Below are 18,956 nucleotides of genomic sequence, written 5' to 3'. Positions count from 1 at the left end.
CTCTGTCCTTACTAGCACCACTACTCTCACAGCTCAGATATATGAGGAAGGGAAAATACTGATAGTGCTGTGAGAAAAATATGCAGTAGATAAGCAAAGAAGAAGAAACTGTTCCATAAATTACTGAAAGGTTTCTTATATCTATTATCAAAAGAGATGCACACGTAAAAGTATAGAGTGATGTTTGTAGAAAGGGTGTGGATACAAGAGTCAGGGGAGGAGAAACAAAAAGAAGCAGTAAGAGGAATAATTCCTGATAGAAATGGTAACAAAAGGAAAAGTCGTATCTAAGTCTGTGTTGTGTGGCACATAATTCAAGATTTAATCTAAATGTACCAATTTCTTTGACAAAACAATAGGTGATATTCCAACCTGTCACATTTAATGGAGGAAAAATATTATCTGCCACCCACTGTTTCCTGCATTTTTATAGTTAAAAACCTTCGCTTTGCTTGCAGACGGCTTTAATTTGAGCCCTATGTTTTCAATCTCTCAGATCAAGTTCCTCATCTCTCTGAATTCTCCTTAGATTCAAGACTGGCGTGAGAATAACAGAGGCAATCACTTCTGTTAACAATGGCAAATACAAAATAAGCAGGAAAGAGACACATTCCTTGCCAGACCTTGTAATTACAGATTTGGCTTGGTTCATGCAAGTTCAACTCAATCCAGATTTTTCTATAAAAGCGGAGAGTCCAAATCCAACAGAGAAATGTTGCTGGAACTGCACAAAAGATGAATTCAACCCAGACGGCGGCATATTGCCTGCGTATTTCTCACATGCACATCTTTTGGTTTTTGCCATGCAGGAAGTCACACACAGATTAGAAACCACCAGCAGAAGAGTTTTATGGGGAACATCTGGAAATTTTTGCCAGTTCCAGGTACATTGCAGGTATGGGTCTTTTCAGTCAGTGTGCAGATGTTTTATGACTTCTGTGTTAAAGGCTTCAGGGCATGGGCCCAATGCAGTTACACTTGTAAATTCTTTCTTCTGGCTTTGTTTGACAATTTTTTTTACAGCCTCGCCACAGGGAAAGCCTCCCCTCCCTTTGCCACAGCAGTGCTCATTGGGATGGCTGATGTGAGCAAAATAATCACTGAGCCGTGTGCAGCAGGAGGAATGTGATTCACAAGTAGGTGGAGGATACCCCCCAAAAAGGACATTTCCTGATCAGTACCACACTCCAGATACATACAGAGGATGATCAGAAGTGTCCTCCAGCCCAGAAGCATATAATAATCAGAAGCATTGAAGCATTGCACATGACTTTTTCCAGCTTTGATCTGGGATGTTTGGTTTTGCAATCGCTTAGATGTAAGCAGAAATACAGAAAGATGTAAAGATACAAGAAGAGCTTAGGGCAAAATCAAATAGTCTTTATCAGTTGTGTAAATTCAAAGACAATCTTAGTCATGTTAAATCAGCTGGACTTCTAGGCTTGCACATCACCTAAGTGCAGGCTTATACATACACTCTTTAACACAGTGTAAAATTTTTGCTGGTGTATGAAGTACTGTGATTCCCATTGGTGGACAAGTTTATTCCTTAGAACCTCTTAGGATTGTTCTTGACATCTTTACTCTCTTTATCCTTAATGAAAAACATCAAGAAATTAGTTTTTTTTCTTTAGTATTTCTGCAGTTGATAGATAGAAACTGCATTTTTTTTCCTACTCTAATCAAGTATATAAATTACCTCCCAGCTAAACATTGTACAAAATCAATTAATGAATAATTATCTTTTGACTAATAGTACTGCCTCTTAAATGCTTAAGGCCGGGACAAGAAAGGCTATGATATTTAAGGTAGTGATCAATTTCCACAGCATTACCTAGTAATTCAAAGGTATGGTTCAGCTCCTTCATAATCTGGACAGGTCTGTAATGCTCTGAGTGCCTGAGGACTGATGTGACTCAGCTTACTAGGTTCTCTTCTTAGATCATACCTGGTCTTTGGTCACAATTCTTTTCTATTCAAATTTTGGAGAATTTTTTAATTAATCCTTTTCAACACCAAAAGTATCTATAAAACTCTCCGTGTTCTTTTAAGTCTTAGAAAATATGAATGTGAAACAAGTAAGGGACTTTCTTTTTTCTCTTTGGGCAACACACAAATCTCCCAGTCTCAGTTCAGTGTAGGTTAGTGAAGACTTCTCCCACACATTTGAGGAAGGATGTCACTTCGAGTAAGTCACATCCTTCAGGTCTCTTGCTAAATGGAAGGCTGAGGGGCAGTAGATAAAGCTGCAGTCTCCCCATGGAAGAAGTAGGTGATTGAAGCTGGAAAAAGTCGTGTGCCGTGGTTTGAAATGCTTCTGGGCTGGAGGACGCCTCTGGCTAACCTCATCCTCTGTATGCTTCTGGAGTCTGGTACGGTTCAGAAAATGTCTTTTTTTTGTGGGGTATCCAACACCTACTGCTCCTCTAGCCCTACAGAGCTCTCCCATACTGATGCCATCCTGGGACCTCGTTATCCACCTGTGGCTGAAAGCAGCACTGCACGAAGGCAGATGATAAACTAATACTGTAGATTTCAGAGTCCACATTCTCAAAAAACAGGGCAGCGAGTGCACAGACAGCTCCATAAGCAGAGTCATTACAGTGAGATACCTAACTGATTCTGGGAAACTATATTCAAATATTTAAACAAGTCTTACTATCCATAATGACAGCAAAAACCCCTACAATGAAGCACTACCCATTTGTAATCGCTGATTATAAGCCAGGGTTTTCAACTGAGGCTTTTTTCTTATTTGCCTTATTATCACAAAATTGGGCAGAGATCATTAATATAATGCACACACAAAAAAAATTATATCTTGCACAGAGCAATCTGTACTTTCCTTCTTCCTTTCTAGGTTTATTAGAGATAACGCTAAGCAATTTCATATTAAGGCAGAGTGAGGAGTAATTGAATACATTTTCTCTCATGTTGTATTTTGTTTTATATAGCAAAAATACAAAGAACAGGTTTTCACTGAACAAAAAACAAGCATCATTTCATTAACATCTTAAAACCATCACCAATCATAGAGGCACATGTGCATCTTCCCAAATTCTCTGACTTATTTTCCTCCTCGTAGCTCAGACACCCACATATTTAAGAAATAGCTTGGAAAACAGCTATGCCTGCAAAACACCTCCCCTCCCAGGGCAGAGAGCTGTTTACATAATAGCAATGTTTATCCAACAAAGTCCTGTGGCACTTCAGCATGACCTGTGGTGCCTGAGTGACTGCATCCTGCCATCTACCTGCAGGATGGGTGAAGGCAGGGCCGTGGTCCTGCTGCTGCAGGAACCCACTTGCATTCACACCTCTAGACGCTGGGTGTCACCTCCTAAGTATCCTCAGTGCTTCCTGATGGGCTTGACAGACAGCCTGCAGGAGCAGAGGGAGGATGGGTTTAGGATTTTCACGCTGGCTTGCTCCCAGCTCTGGCCTAACCGGTCTCCATGTTCTCTCAGGGAGGCCTGTAGAGCGGAAGGTTATACCGGGCACCGTGGGTTCCCTGAATGCTCTCTTTCCTGGACAAAACAAATTCTTAATGACAACATTTGGGCTCCAAGGTTGAAACTCACAGCCTGCAAACTCTTCCTGTTGCTCAACAGTATCTGCAGGGCAGATGTGTTTGGATATAATAATACTAGAACACATTTTCAAATCAGTGTTCATGAGCTGTCTGCTGGATGGTAGCCCAGCGTGCCTTCAGGTTCTGCTCAAATCAAGGAAAGACATGGAGTGCTTCAGAAATGTCCACAGCAAATGCATGTATGGCCAAAGCCTCAGCACAGTAAAAGGTTAGAAACACAGGAGTCTAGTCTTAATCAATGTGTTTTCATGGGGAGCCTTCTGCACCGGTCTAATCTGTTCCCTACCTGCTTACTCTGAGGGTTCTCACATTGCTGGAGGGCCAAACTCTTCAGCCTGAATATGGACTCTGGAGCTAGGTCCAAGTCTGACAGCACAGCCTCTGCTCCAGGTCATTCTTCCTGGAGAGCAGGGAAGCACGGGCACTGCTTCCCTCCAAACACCAGCCAAAGCAGCTCGTGTGCTGGAGGGGTACATTTGCGCTTTCTAGGGCCCCAGCAATTTGTTTTTCCTTCATGATGGCTTGAGAAGAGAGGATCTATGCCTGAAAATCTGAGAGAAATTAGGTTGTATTTGTGTGTGGATGAATAGCAAATAGACACCTTCCCCCTGTACCAGCCCCCTGGATGGCACTGAGTGTCTTCACTAGAGAACATGGTGATCTGAAAGGGAGCCTCAGGTGGCCAAACGGGATGTCTGGTGTTTGTGCATCTTTCTCAGCTATCTATTTCGGCATAAATCTAATTTCATGCATAATTTCACTTCAGATTTTAAGGAAATATTTCTCATGTACGTCCTATTGATTCTGTAGATAGCAATAAAAGAATCTGTATTCTTTAGTATCCATGCACTGAAGAAGTAACTGAATTCTTACACAGATGATTTGTATAGAACAAGTATTCTGGATAAAACTCTATTCTTGAAATTATTTAAACACGAGCGCATTAGCATACTAGTACGTTGCAATATAGTACATTTGGCAGTAAAATGTTCTAGTAGGCTGATAATAAAAAATAAATTAGCATAATGTAGCCATTCTAATTTAATAATCTTCAGCTTTTTATGATATACACCAGAGTAAGCGAGCTTCATTTGTTGCTTACACATACACATTTTATACATATAAATATATTTGACATGAGTTTATATGCACTGCTATGCTCTTGCCTAAGGATTCATATATCAAATATATTCAAATTATATCTGGCTCAAAAAAAAAACCCCAACCCTGCTGGGATATTCAGCAACTAAATGAGTTCATTCAGAACTATTAGTGATCATTTTCAAAAGGGAGTTACAGAACTAAGGGAATATGCATATTTTCTGTGATTAATCGGGACATTTTATCTACCAGTGCTTCTTAGAATAGCTAATTGGTTTTCCAGCCTCTGTGCATGGTAGATCTTGGTTAGCTGTGCATTAACAAAGGGCAACTCACCGACCCTGCACAGTCAGACATCATTATTTTCAATCAGACCAGTCAGTTTCCAGGGTAAATTACAAATTCATTGAATATTTCTGTTTGTTGTGCCAGTCAGGGAGCTCACACGTTTGACCCAAATGGAACCTCACTTCCTTTCTGGCATTAAGAGATAAAAACTGAATTGATTTTCTTGATTGATGGTGTCTTTTAGAAAAACTACCTCCTCCTTTTTTATTTGGAAAAAGTCATTCTTTTTTTCTTTGCTTAAAGTGAGAAGAAAACACATGCTTAATAAAACCTGTGAGTATCAACCTACATCTCAAAAAGATAGCACTATAAAGGGCAAAAATAGCCTTGGCTATTTGAAATATTTTAAAGAAAGTATTGCTCTCATAATCTTCTTAAAACTTGGTGTCAAGCAAGGTAGGTCAGGAATGGTTTCTGGTGCGGAGCAGGCATGTCTGCCTGCAAAAGTACGTGAAGTCAGACCCTCCATTCTCAGGTACAAGTATCCAGGTATTTTGGCACAAGTCAGTAAGTGGGATTGTCTGTGTTTGATCTCTTTCCAAGAGCAGATGAGCAGAGAAAATGAAAACATCCTTTAAAACAGCTCAAGTCAGTTGCACACTTCTTTCCCTCTCTCTTCTCACCTGCCCTGCTTTCCTCTCTTTAGAGCAAAGAGAAGAAATGAGGAGGAGGAAGGCAATGAGAAGAAGGCAATATGTGATCAAGAAATGACTGAAGCCTTCTGTTTATAATGCTTTTATTCAAAAGTAACAGTAATCATGTTAAAAGTCAGTCACTTGTTCCTCAAGTATCTGCTATAGTTTTTCAACTTCTAGTTTAAAATATTTACAGCCATTTTAACGTAGGTAGACACCTAAATCAGCCACTCACACTCAACTCAGTCGAGTCTGCACTCCAGGAGCCTTGTCTGTACAGTGACCACAGGTTTCTTACGTGCTCCATGGAAAAAGGCAGACACGTGTCTGCAAGTGGTCAGGGACATCTAAGCTAAAGGATCGCTTCTCTCCACTGACCTCATAAAGAAAAAATGCAGAAATTCAATACCTGCTTCCTCTTGACATCCAAGCTGAGTCTTCTGTAGAAGGGCACTAGTGGATAAGTTCTGCTCTTTGTACTTAGCAGTAACTATAGTTTCCTGGGAGAACAGCTGTCAAGGAATGGAAGATCCTCTTTGGCCATGTTTCCCACAGCCTCACTGCATGACCTCCTTAGGCTACCAGGCACTCTAGAAGGAGTAGAGAGGGGCATTCCCCACCCCTCCCACTGGGGCTAGGCCCATGTGTGTCCTGAATTGAAACGTAACGGACTCTGGCAATTAGGTGACCAGACTCTCACTTTCAAGAGCACAGAACGGGTTGTCCAAATTCAGCCCTCCAAAAAGAAGACTTCTCACATTAGTCCAGCACTGCACAGAGTAGAAAAGGACCAGAATTATCCATCCCAGCTTGTGCTCTACTACCTGCTAGGGCAGAGTCAGGTTCCCACGTGTACTCAGCCAGATGTCTTCACCTTCTGCCCAGCGTCAATATGAGAGAGGAGCATGGTGATTCCATGAGCTTCTCACTTGGACTGAGAAATCTTCTGTAGAGGTAGAGTGTCAGCACCTGGGCTTCCTAAAGGCTGGTGTCTCTAATACCAGCCCAGAGAAAGTAAAAGGAGAGTTGCTCTGTTAAGGTGCAGTCGCTGCCCTGAATTTCACAGAACTTTTCTCTGACCTAGAGAAAATAAGTTGACTTCAGCTAAAATTAGCCTTGAGGCTGCCATCTTGGAACTTCAGGAAGAATTTAAGAAAACTGGACTACTTGTGTCGCTACACTAATAAAACGATACTTCTCTCTCTTTCACCCTCTTTGTTGAGGTATGTTGAGGATTACCCACCTATGACCAGGGCAGTATCTGCCAGGGCTTTTTACATGTTAAAGTTTCTCTAGAGCCTATCTATCTGCTCAGTGTAGGCCAGGAGAAGCCACTATGTTAATGATGGAAATTATTGGCTCTAATAAGAATGAATTATGGCCCAAGGCCAGATTCAACAGTTTCTCAGACACAGGATGGCCTTGTTAATTGGACAGTAGCCTGGGGTTTATGATAGATGGTCTTCCCTCCTCATTTCACAAACCTCCTCTGTGCACATCAGAAAGTTGTTTGAGCCAAATCAAAGGAGTTGAGCTTCTCTGTTTTCAGATTGCCATTGGTAGAATGACAGCCATGACTCTTCTCCACTTCAGAGGGATGTTGCAAGGATATTAAATGAAAAAAAAATACAAACACGAGTATTTAAAAGAACATCAGAAAGAATAAAACACTTCCTACTCCCATGCTAGCATACCCTTTCTTCTTTTTGTTGCTGACGAGTTGAAGTAAAAATTGTTGCTGATATGTATTTAACAAAGTGCTAAAGCCATTTCTTTTTAAATGGTGATTCCTACACACAACCTATTCCCAAGCTCCAGTTCCAGGTGCAAGTTCTATTTCTGTGACTTGCAAAGCCACCTGGGACTTGCAAATGGCTATGGCTTCGCAAATCCACTCTTGCTAGTGAGGCTTCCTGTCCTTATCAGGGAAGGAAACCTCATTTAGATTTGAATATTCACTTCCAATGGTACTGAGAGTTAAAAGATTGTTCTGCTAACACAATATCATAAAACTAGCAACGTGACACTGTTATTCAAGTAAAAATTAAGGATAAAACATCAATCTGGATTTTAAAATTATCGCCATTAGAATTTGTCACTGGTAATAAAAGATTAATCCATTTCCCAAATACGCAATTTTTAACTTTTTCCTCCTCTGTTTTCAGTTTGCCTTTACTTCTCAGTCCATCTTTTTCAGTCCAAACATATTTTCCCCCAACACTTGTAGGATTTTTCTTTTGTGTAGAGTCTTAGTCATCTCTGCCAGCGCTGTGCTTCCCTCCAGTGATGGAGAAAGCAGCCCATTCTGCAATACTGTCGTATATATGCATTAAGTGAAATCAGGCTGCTTTTATGACCTATTTTTAAAACACTTAGAGTAATTTACTGTTGTTTTCGTAAAATTGTGAATAACAGGGAATAACAATATTTTGAATGAATGACGATACTCTTCGATGACGAAGAATAAACAGGCTAGTTAGTGTGTAATTGTTGTGTATGAGTTTCTGGTTAGTTGTTTCTATTTCACAGGGAAATAGGATGCACTTGAAAGCTTCCGCATCAATCCAGCTCCAGTGCTGGTACAGCAGATGAATATTTTCAAGGAGAGGTAGAAACATCGATTCCACTAACAAATTTACAGTGCAATATCATGAAAGAATAAAACATGGTTTATGGGTTGCTTTCTCCAGCTTATTTTTTATCTTGCAGAATAATACTTTAAAAGCACACTGACAAAATGTTTTCTCTTCCTGCTGAACAATCTTTATTTTTAGATTGGATACTTACCCTATACATCTATTTAGTCTGATCTAGCTGATGCAAAAAGTTGCTCTTTCCATGTACAGCCTGCATTGTCCTGCATAAACTCAAGATGTGAGTGCAACCTTAATGAACCAGCCATCTAAACTTGGAAGTGTGCTGGAGGAGCAGAGCAAAGAAATTTAATCTTTTAAAGTCCTCATCACATTGGGTTAATTTAGCAGGCCATGCTTCTGTTCTGTTTGCATGACCACAAAGTGCTTGATTGACTTTGACATTTAAGTGAAATAGATGGATATTAATGAAAGGATGCAGATAAGGAGCTGGAGAGACAGACACCAGGATCAGACTGTTAATGCTTTTACATTCAGACTTTATACACGTGTATATATATATATTAAAAAAATGCTTTTGCAAACACCAGAATGTTCATTACACTATTCAGAAAAGGAGGTTTACTGTGACAATCTGCTGAAAACTGCTTCTGTGATGATAACAGGAAATCAGTCACTTATTTTGCTGGATTGTTCAGAAAACTGACAGACAGGCTCCGACTGAATCCGAGAAGCCTGCACCTGGTCAGAAAACTGTGCAATGTGACAACAGTCTCTGTGTTACTAATAATTATGCACCAATTTAATCATCAACCTCATGCTTAGCAAAATGAAAGCAGAAAACTGGGTAAATGATGCAGCTATAGGTATTTAAATCATGCGGCATTTTTTTGTTCAATTGGCATGGTGATGAGTTGCTCTTTTTTCTAATTCTAGATGATGCTGACAGTATTTAAAATTGAGGTTAGAAATTACAGCAAGAAGAATCTGACTTGTGATATGTGTCATAAGATGTGGCATTTTGCTTTGAATCAAATATAGATTGTTGGTCGCTTAAATCAATAGCTTAAAAAACCCCCAACGCAAATGAGATTAAAACTACTCATTCCTTCGTATGCATAATGGTCACTTCTTTGATTCCCATTTAGCATTTAAATTAGTTCAGCCACAAAACACAGAATACAGATGCAAGTTTGATTATATCATTAGTCACGTTCTCCTGGATCAATTTAAAACTATTACTCTTCAGAAAGAATTAAGACGGAGCTCCACGGGAAGATAAAAGGTATTTCCAGGCACAGATCTTGTCTATTGTCATGTGTGTGAGTGCTTTGTTTTTGTTTTCTCCTACAAGGAAGATGCACTATTAATTCTTTTAAATCTCTTTACCTTCATGACAGCAAAGTGTCTTCACGACCATTGTGCTTCATACTTGACAGTCTTTTGGCTCTGGTTTGCACTCTGATAAGTAAAAACTTCCCTTGAGTACACTGAAAAAGAAAGTAGAAGGAAAAAAAACAAATAGAAGAACATTAGACACTTTTAGGAGCAATAACGCTAATCTAATTTCAATCTCAGTGTTGAAGAAACAGTAGCTACTGTCCAAGAACCACTTATCTGTGGCTAATGGAGATATCAGATTGCTTTGGTGTGCGGCTCAGGGTACGTCGTGTACTGTGAACTGCTCATGCAACTCCTTCTACTGTAAAATTCAGAGAGCTGCTAACACAGGCTGGCATACATAGAAATCACACTCAGACTATTATATACACAGAATTTCCTGAACTCTGTGGGGTGCTCTGTATTTTCCCTCTTAGGATGTCTGAAGGTCTGGCTGAACCTCAGCCCAGCAGCTCCTAGGAAGGAAGGGGATGATGAAGGGAAGGTGGGAAACCTCCTGGGATATTCACTGCTCCTGGGAAGGGTCAGGGGATCACAGAGCAGGAGAAATAGGGAACAGCAGGCAAGGTCCCCTGGTGGGGCAGGTTGCCTCCAGCACCTCTCCCACTCACCACTTGCACAGCTTCAAACAGCAGCAGCAAGCCAGGCTCTGCCCTAAGCTGTGACAGGCTGGGCGAGATGTTCATCTGTCCTTGCAGCATTTTGAAACAGTTTACCAAGTTGCTTGCTTTTTTCCTCCTCCTCCTATAAGCCTGTCACACATACAGAACTGAGGCTTTTTAACATTTGACAGCTAGATGGTTTGAAGTTCTGATCAGATAAAATATGCACGCTAAAACAAGACTTGCTTTATTTACCGTAGGTCTTTGGAATATACAACAGAAAAACTTAAATGACATTAAAATACACTCGTATTATGTGATAAATGCCTAAGTTTCCTGAAGGCAGTCTACTCAGCTGCTTTACAGGTGACTACCCAGCTCAGAGAAAGCTATTGGATTCAGAAATACTATTTTTAAGAGCAGCTATTTTAAATTACTCTAATTCCTCTGGAATAATTTTCCCCCATGAAAAAGAGGCAGGAAATAATACTTTCTAGAGAAGCACATAAGAGAGTCAGAGACCTGATACACGTCCCTCTCCGCCCTGAGCTAGAAGGGCTCACTATTGCCACATGTTTGAAGGATGCAAAGGTGAGACACTGCCCAGGCACTCAGAAAATGAGAGATGATAGCAGAAAGATGAGTCTCTCATCTCTCGTTAGTTTCAAAGCTGTATAACTCTCACTGCTTTAAGCATAATGCTTTTGTAGCAAAGAGAATCCTTTCTGTTCTGCCATGTAGTTATCAACATAGATATTCCTCAGACTAGACAATTCACTTTTCTGTCCTGGAAACTTCTGGAACTTAGAAACCAGCCACATCAAGCAGATGGCCATTCAGAAAGTTAATGGAGCCTCACCACGTCCACAGTGAGGTGAAAGGTTGTGTTGTCCTATTCATCTGCTGATCACTCATTTCTGTGTGGTTCTTCGCTGTTAACCACACGACCTGCCACAATGTTAAACAAGTAAAAGAGTAAATACATTTCCTCAGAACACAGGCAAGACCCACTTAATTTTGTAGAATTCACTATATTTCACTCTGCTACAGTTTTCATTATTTTGAGGAAAATATTTTCAGGTTTGGGAAAATCACTACAGTTTACAGAGGACAGAGTTCATTTTTAACAAACATTATCACAGCAGGTTAAGAATGACACCTTCATAGATTTATAATTGCTTATAAAAGACAAAATTATTCTTCTTATCTATGCCCCTTCCCTGGAAAGGAAGGAGTTTTGAGCGCAGACAGTCCTGAGCAACCCGATGAAGTGAGAGGTGTCCCTGCCCACAGTAGGGGTTGGAACTGGACGGTCTTTTAGGTCCCCTCCAACCCAAACCATTCTATGACTCTACAATTACAACTTTTTGGTATCCATTTCCAAAGGGGTGCTTTTGTTTTAAAATCAGGCTGCTCTCAGCAATCCACAGTTCTATTTGAAAGTTATTGTTAAATGGCCAAATGAAGTACAACAGTTAACTTTAAAGACTTGCTGTTTTATTTAATTATGTTTCAGTATACAACATCTCTGCGCAAGAACATTCTTCTAATATCACCTAAACCACTACCTCATGAATTTTAATAATGTGTGGCAAAGTCCACAACATTAAGACGTATTATATTATTGCTTCATTGCAATTACAAACAGGGACCTTAGAAAACCAACAGAAAAGAACTCCACTTAATTAAGCAATCAGTACCTCCAGAATTATTCTGTTATCATCTGGTGATGGATGATAACAAGCAAAACCAACAGAACAACTGGGTACGCATGTGAGAGATGTCACAGACAGCACTGCCCTTAACTATGTTGTTTTCAAATGGTTTATGGACACTTCCTTTGAAAACAAACCAAGAAGAGTCTTACTGGAAACTTAAAGAACAGAAAATCTGGGATATATATTCTGAAATAAAAAGGGGATTACAGTACATTGAAGTGATTCCTTTAGCTTTGTAAAACCCTCTCAAAAAGGCCATACTGGTATTAGCAAAATAAAAGAAGGCATTTTCTCCTTCAGGATCTTTATAGAGCCTGAAGTGAATTACAGGAAAAAAGAATAAAGAGTCTTTTCACTTTTTGTCTGCTACAATATTTGTTTATGTAACTTAATGTAAATGATTTTGTAATTTTAATAACCCTTATAATGATTTTATAATTTTAATTGCCCTCTTATTCATTGGTATTTATTCATGTTTATATCATATACACAAAACAATTTCTAAGAACAGGCAAACAGCCAAGGAAAGCCTCGTGGGATTCTTTTCAAACAATAATATCAATTTCAAACAAAAAGCCCATAAGCTTTGTCCTAACTTTTCCAATGGTTGAGTATTTATAACTATATTTTCACATACTACCAACAAAGTGTTACTCTTCTGATAACACCAGAGTCACATAAGCACAAAAGCGCATAACACGAAGGGGACAACAGCTTAGATGTGGCCTGCAAAACCATAAGAAACTACAAAATGATGTACTTGGGGATGTTTGTTGGAACCGGCTGCCCAGGGAGGTGGTGGAGTCACCATCCCTGGAGATGTTCAAGAAGCATGTAGATGTGGCACCGAGGGATATGGTTAATGGGCATGGTGGCAATGGGTTGGTGGTTGGACTTGATGACCTCAGTAGTCTTTTCCAACCCTAATGATTCTGTGATTCTATGTCTGTTACCACTGACTTCTGCTGGCATTGAGGAAGTGCCTCCAGAAACATCAGCCAGCAGGAAGTTAATTCAGAGCCACCCTTCAGCCTTCATCCATCCATCATCAGTATAGCAGCGTGCTGCTTCCTATGATGCTTATTAGACCTTTGCCTCTTGTCTTGAAAAATGAAGTTGACTTTGTGAAGAGCTTAAGGAACAATGTGCTAACTCAAAGGTAGATGCGCTGATAGACAGACAGGTAGCACAGCAAATCACTGTTATCAGAACAATAGGTGTGAGCTTGCTTTTACAAGCAAGAAATGTTTCATAGAAGGTGCTGCATAGCAGTGTGATACATCAGATATTGCTTAAAGGTTTTTAAAACCTTTAGAAGTTATTACTTTTCTTCTCATAATGGAGATGTAATAGTACCATTTTTCACTTTGCAGAAATAAGTAAGTGTTTTCAGCTTCAAATACTTAATTGTTTGGCATACTATAACCTCTTCAAAAGAGGTAGGATGTAGATTTACTGTCTGGATGTTTAATGGATTACTATTTTGCCACATTACTAACCTTGGCATACTTAAAATTCAATGACTTACTGTTTAATTAAAAGAATGAGACAGGGACAGTAAGCTCAATTGGGTGAGAATTGTTCAGAGAATATACAAAACTGCAAAAAACGAGATGTTACCTTATGATTACAATAATTACTAACAAAGGTAGACAGAAAAAGTGATATATGCTTTCACTTGTGCAGATTCTGGAAACTGGTACTTTAAAATGTACATACAATGAACGGTCATTATTTGAATTGAATTTCAAAAGGTCTAAAACACTGCCTTTCTTAAAATGAAGGCACATGAAGACAATCTGAAATTTACCCTTCTTTTATGTATCTGGAAGCAAAAGGCTTTGAAGAAAATGTTATCTGAAGCACCAATGCTATTTGCTGTGCAATTAGACAGCACAGAGCCAGTGTCAATAAGCCCTCCCACGGCATTCCTGCTCTCAACCTGGATGGCACGGATCCTCACCAGTCAGCCCAGGGCTTAGGTGTCTCCCCTGTAAGAGATGGAATTCATTTGTAGCACTGCATAATGTTCTTACAAGGCTAAGAAATAAATGCCATCCCAAGATTTTAGAATCAGAAAGACAAAATATTTGTCATTTCTACTTTGTAAATTAAGACATAATTAAAGGAGGCTGTCGTAGATTAAAGTGGACTTAGCACTGCCTCAGCCCAAGCTCAATGCCTTAACTACACAGCCATCCTTTCACACAAATGAAAAAGGCGCCCAGCTGGAGAGATACAGGGGATGTGTAGAGATTTAGCTCTAATCTGGCAGCATTTTTCAGAGCATGATTAACATTTAGAGGTTTGCTTGATGCGGAATACAGTGCTCAGCACTTTGCAGGTTCCAGTCTGTAACCACTACTTTGAAGAAAGAAAAAGCTAAGGAAGGAAGGAAGATTAGCAAACTGTAGGGCTTTACAACTAACAAGCTAGGCCAACGGATGGAAGTTTCCATGAAAAAGCAAATGTTTCAAGGAAAACGTTGGTAACGCCCTCAGAGAGCCATCTTCTCTTCTGTGGTTGCAGCTCCATGCAAACCTCCAGTGGTGTGTTCAGCCCAACTTGCTCTGCAGCAAAGTCATTCCGAGTGAAGGGCTACATTGCTCATGCTTGAACAATATAGTCATGCTGCTAAATCTGTGTTTTGTGACCTTGAGCATCTTTAAGTCCACCTTGAGCCTCTATGGAATTTGCAGGTTTTCTAAAGAAGAGGTGCCAAAATGCATCTAGCAGTAAGACACAAAGGCAAAATTCTAGTGATCACCTTCAGGATCACACATAGCACTAGCATGGAGTGCGCAATGAAAAGCATTCATTTTGGCTTGTGTGTCACAGTGGGTTCCAGTCAAGGAGCAGGAGAACTGAGCGAGAAAAAGGGCTGGAGTTAAGCAAAACTGGGCAGATTTGAGCCACATATTTCAAAGAAAAAATCTACACTAGCAGGATAAATAGGACACTGAAAAGTTGCATGGTTTTTTTCTGACAATTTAATACAGCTTTATATTCATTTCCATTCATTGCTTTGATTAAAAACACCATAAATCACCAGAAAAAAAAGCCTAAATATTTCAGAACAACTATTTATGTAACAACATTTGTATTCCAAGATTAGTATCCTGGTTCTCTCTTTAAATAGAAAGTCATGTGTGAGAGTGATCCTCACCCTCAACAAGGAAAGAGCCAGGAGTTCTCAGATAAAGCATTCAGATTAAGTACTTTCTCATTTGTTTGGTGCTAAGGATCGGCACACATGAAATTTCCACCAGGCTACGAACTGAGTAAAGGCACCTCCAAAGCCACATGTTACAGGACTAGGACAGAAGCTTGATGAATTTAGCAGAGTATGTATTGTTCAGGCAGATCTATGCCAGCTGAAAAATAGGAAATGCTTTACATACTCCTCTTCCTATAAACCACGCTTTGGCCTACCCTACCAGTCCTTCCTCTTGACTAATTCCCTGAGAACTCACCCTTTTACTTACAGACTGCAACTGAAGCTACTAATAGCAGCAATAAAAATAAAAATGCTATAAACCCCACAACACTTTTCATTTTCAGTTGCCTTCGCAATAGTAATTAATCTCCACAAAAAGAAACTATGCTTTCTCTGGCATTGCTGGACTCGGGAAGACTTACCACAGCAGAACTAACCCCAGGCATGGCAAAGCTTCTTGTCTTACAGATTTCTGTCACAGTCAGGCCAGAAAAGTACAAGGTTTCCTCCAGTGGCCCAGAGAGAAAGCTTTGCATATCTCCCATGGTAGGTAAGTGCAATATGATCACATACAGAATAACTGACAGGGTCATGGAGCACACCTTGCCCTGTGTGCACAACACACTATGTATAAGGTATAAAGTTGACTTAAAGGCAGTATTGGCTTCAGTAGAGAGGATCACAAAAACATTCCTAAATTTGAGGCAATTTGGCTTGCCAAACAATTATTACTAATTGTACATACTGCCTCTAAATCTATGCATGAAGAAACAAGCAACGTACCTTTCTTTAAAATTTGTACATCAGTAAAAACAGAAAGGTAATTTCAAAATATTTCCCACACTTCTGTAAGCACTGTTGTTTTTATTCCAGTGAAATAATCTGGCTTCACTGACGTCATGAGTCTGAAATGTTATCAATAAAAACCTTGCTAGACATGCAAAAACAGAAACCTACAAACTGTGCTATTGTTTGGCTTAGGCAGATATGCACATCTCTGAGTTCTAATTAAAGTGCAACCGTTCAGAAAAAAAAAGAAAACCAGTATATCCATTTTGTAAAGCTTTGCTGCATTGCTAGCTGCAAGACAAGAGATGTCCGTGGTCCTTCGAGAGTTTGAATGCATTTTCAAATTGACTAGGCTAGAAGGGCTTGGCATAACATCATCGTGCACAAGGAATGACACCTGGTTTTGAATTTTTTTTTTTTTTTTTTTTAAGTACTTCACTTAAAGATCGATACAAAATTCTGAACGCATCTTGTGAAATATTCCTCCCACATTGGGTAGAATACAGATGTCATAAGGGTGAAGATTTAATAGTTTCTCATTTTAACAGCATTTGCAATTAGCTGCATATATTCTCTCTGGTGCTATGTGGAGGAAACCACTCACTCTTGCTGCACTGAGTGCTGACGTTGGCTCCCACAAGCAGTCCCCGCTCCTGCAGAGGCAACGTCTGACTCCTGCCAGAGAACTCTCCGTGTCGCCACACGATGAATAATCATGTCTGAAAGCAGAGACAAGCTACCTACAGGTTCTCCCTGGCGCAAAATAAGGGGGAACGTTTCATCTCTGGCAGGCTGCAACCCCGAGTCCCACTGCACATAAAGATCTCACTTCAGGTTTATGAAGCGGCAATGACATAGTAGGATAGACACAAATCAGCCAGGGCACAACCCCTCACCTCCATCTGTGCTGTTAATGAAGGGTCACTTAAAGTTAGTATCTGCAGAAATGAGGCAGGACAGAAATTTTTTCCAAACCTCCACGATCAATGTAATAGCAGCACTCAATTTAATCTCTCTTCAAAGTAAATTGAATACAGAGAATTGTTCAGAGTCTTGAGATCTCTAGCAGCATATCCATTGCTTATCCGTCAGGAGTCTTCAAAAACGAAGAACCTGTGATACTCTTTAAGTGATACACTGAAGTTTAACTTAACAGATTCTGAGGAGGTCTGATTAAAATAGCAGGGTTATTGTTGCAGCTGTTGCTGCAGGAGTTGGGCAAAACCAGAATGCTATTACTCGTATCATCCCAGCAGGCAGAGGCCCCAGTCCAGACAGAGTCCCATTGCGCCAGACAAACCGGACCTGTGTGTGCAGATCTACACTGTAGAGCAACTTCTGAGGGAACCTGTCAGCCATGCCAGAGTGGTTTCAGAGAGCAGGCAGAACCAGTGTCTGTAAGCTCTACATTTTTGCAAAAAATTACCCTTTCAACTGATCTTGTTGTTTTACAGAGCCTCACCCCCAGTACAGTTTGAGAGAAGAGCAGATCAGATCACCTTCTACCTGGGTCCTGAGCCCAGCACCATGCACGGTCAATGGGAAAAGTCACAGTATCACAGCCCAGATGGGGCTCAGGTCATTATACATAGCTGCCAGTTATGTTTGTTTTTTAAATGGCAAATTTCCATTGTTCAGATTTCTATTTATCATTTCAGTTCCTAGGGAACCTAGGAGCCAATTTTTTAGCCAATTCTTTATTCAACTTTCAGATTAGCTGCTAGTTCTTGACTGCTGTTTCTACTGAATTGCTGTCCACAATTTAATTTTTCCCTCTCATTCATATGGGTAATTAAGATAATAATTTTTTCCTGTCTTTATCTAAGAAAAAACTTAATCTACCATAAAACTTAATAATCACCATGATGCTCAGTCACCCTGCCCTATGTAGGTCTCTAGAATTCCTCAGGTTCTTTTGTAAATTCTTCCTAAAGAATATTATCTCTTCTTTAAAATACCAGTACACGATAATTTCCCCGCTTCTAAAGTATAAAAAGACAAGGTGTCAACTTTAGGGCAGAGCATTGCAGCTTTGTCACTTGGAAAGTTGAACATAGATGTGTTTTCATAGAATTGTAGAAGCACTATGGTTGGAAAAGAGTGCTAAGATCATCAAGTCCAACTGTCAGCCCATCATCACCGTGTCCCCTAAAGCTTTCCCTCTTCTTTTACTATTGCCTAGTATACTCAGAATTCATCAAAAAGTATAACATTCTCTTTGTTAGCAATGAGGTTACCACGCACCAACCATCCAGCATGGTCATCTCCAATCTGCCCAGCTTTCAGCCTGCTGTAAATACACATCACTCAAGATAACCATTAAACCAGCTGAGAAACTCAAGGCTGGTCAGTTGGCTGTGAGGAGCATGAAGTGCCCAGATGTGCTACTTGGTTTTAAGAAAACTACTCTTTTCTTTCAGTCTCCCTCTAAAGTTTTAAAAGTCTTTGACTTTACTCCCAGGAAGCTTTAGAAACAAGAATGTGCATTTTTCCTTTCCTTCTGATTATCTACCAGCACTCAGGTAACCAGCTGATCCCTTCTCTTAGAACAGGATAGCAACGCTTTTCAAATAATTCTTCACTTTATTGTAGAGCTCCTCTCAGTTCAAGAGAGCACTCTACCAAAGAGCCAGTTAGAAATTCCCACCCTGTAGCACAGAAAGCCAAGCCTTTACATTGCAGAGCTCTTTCAGTTTCTTCCCTCTCTGTTTCACACAGTACAATTTCCTTTGGAAGCAAATGGGAAATGGGCACTGGTAAAGAGCTAAGGTCAAGAATGTACCATGAACTTCACATCTCCATGGTATTAAGAGTTCTTGACAAAACTTTGCATGCACAGCCTGCAGAACAATTCCTGAAGGAACCTGCCAGCAGGTTCTTGACGAATAATGCTTTAATGCTTACTTAAAATAGCTTGAGATACGCTATATAAATTCAAGCGTACCATCAGGGAGGAGTC

The 18,956-nt window shown here is 40.0% G+C and overlaps 1 long non-coding RNA gene across 1 annotated transcript; it reads right to left on the bottom strand.

Moving 5' to 3' along the window:
* LOC110394402 lies at positions 6,726-12,068 on the bottom strand. The gene is made up of 3 exons (XR_002435595.1): positions 11,133-12,068; positions 9,660-9,760; positions 6,726-7,263 (listed from the first exon to the last, which is right to left on the bottom strand). It is a non-coding gene; the product is annotated as an uncharacterized LOC110394402 (long non-coding RNA).

Source organism: Numida meleagris, chromosome 2 (assembly GCF_002078875.1).
Source record: "Numida meleagris isolate 19003 breed g44 Domestic line chromosome 2, NumMel1.0, whole genome shotgun sequence".
Lineage (NCBI taxonomy): Eukaryota > Metazoa > Chordata > Aves > Galliformes > Numididae > Numida > Numida meleagris.
Note: the sequence above shows the minus strand (reverse complement) of the source record. Positions and strands in the feature narration are given on the sequence as shown.